This window comes from Phytophthora parasitica (assembly GCF_000247585.1).
Source record: "Phytophthora parasitica INRA-310 unplaced genomic scaffold supercont2.7, whole genome shotgun sequence".
Lineage (NCBI taxonomy): Eukaryota > Oomycota > Peronosporomycetes > Peronosporales > Peronosporaceae > Phytophthora > Phytophthora nicotianae.
This window is the reverse complement of record NW_008648993.1, coordinates 2064704-2066523: the sequence shown is the minus strand read 5'-3', so window position 1 is coordinate 2066523 and position 1820 is coordinate 2064704.

Here is a 1820-nt window from a genome sequence, read left to right as displayed (position 1 = left end):
CGATATACTTGAGCTGACTAAAGTGGACGCTACGTGACAAGGACGAAGTCACGGCAAGGTCGTAACGGAACCTTTTAAGGCTCTACTTGTTGACGAGCCACGCTCTCGGTCAAATATTCATTGAATACTAATCAGTGTCCCATATTGAATTTTCATAATGGCATGTACATCTTGGTTGAGACCGGTTGTTTTATCACATATAACAAGTTTGTTTAAGCGAAACAGACCAAAAATTTCCTTTTTTAGGCGTATAACCGTCTTCTGATTTTTTTTATCCAAGGGCTAGAAGGTCCCTAAAATCGTTATTAAACGCGGTGATAAAAACCGAATTCTTTGATGTCATCAGAATTTAGTGTGATTACCAAAAACCGTTTAATCCCTTTTTTATGACACCCTCATTGAGCAACCGGTTGAAACTTTATCTTTAAGAGAAAATGCTTTCATACTTCACCCTCATGTAGCGATATTTTCGAAATTGAAGTGCCGCGATCTTCAAGGGCTGCAGCGCGCGAAAATTGCGCGCGAACGCTGCTATTCACTCTTAAATCTTTCTCTGACTCAGAGAAATCGGCACAGATTCAAGCAGAGACGACATGAAGGTCAATTGTACTCACAGGTGTTAAGGTGTCTTCAGTTGCTTTTCTCTAACGGAGCCTATTACATCTAGATCGTGACCGGTGGCAAACGCTCGAGATAGAGTTCAAGTCCTGGTGAGGAAGCCTCTAAGAGGCAGAAGACACCAGGCGGTGTGACCGCCACGCTCGAGATCATCATTGGTTTCAAACGCGTACGAGAGTCGCTTAAAAGATCGAGTGACCCCTCCCCTCATGTTAACGCTGCTGGGGAAGGAGTCTCGAAGAGGCAGAAAATCTCAAGATGCGCGCCGTCCACTCCCGAGAGTTTGCCATCCACGGTCGAGCAGAGCGACACGGAAGAAGGGATTCTTGCGGTCTGGTCTACGCCAGGTGTTGGAAGTTGACCATGATCACGGTTCTCTAGACCGGTTCGGGCGCCGACTGTACGATTGCGCAAGCAGGGACGGCAACGGATGGTTGCCGGAAGATATTGCAGGAAGACAGTAGTAACTGTCAATATCACTTTCCATATTTTCACAGTATCGCTACAATCTAAAAGGTTATGGGTCCAATGGTTCATACTGTTGCCGCGGACGAAGACCGCGTGCAGTCGGAAGCAAAGGCCGGTCACGAAAGGGCTGGCGGCCAGTACGACGAAGATAAGGAGGTCAAGACGGCGGAGAAGCCGAAGGACACGCAGGAGAAGCTGCTGGACCTTCTCACGGGACTCACGGAGCGCATGGAGCGCCTGGAGGCATCGCAGGAGCGACAGGAGGAGAAGGAGCGGCTTAAAGGCCAGGAGGCCAGCGTGTTCGGTTCTTCGCTCAGTCTAGGGAGGGCGATGGACCGTCAAGCCCTAGATCAAACGCCACCGCCATGTAATTCGCCAGGTGTTTCCCCGGCGACTTACTTTGGCATGAGGCAGCGCGACTACGCAAACGCGGCCGCGAACGTGGAGATGCACAGGCTCCACAGCCGGCACTGCCACAGCACTTTGAGCCGCCGCGGCAGTACCAGCCACCGGCACCACCACCAACAACGCCGGGTTACGCCGCACCACCTGTGCCGGACACGAGGCAACACAAGCTGGGCATTCGCCCATTTGACGGTAAGGAACTTTATCATGGCTTGGGCAGCGGTTTCCTGTCCTGGGGAAAGCGCTTCGTGCGCCAGATCCAGTTCGCCGAGCGTGCGTCTGGTTTCCAGTGGGGAGAGGATGTCAAGGTCGACATCCTCGGCCACCAC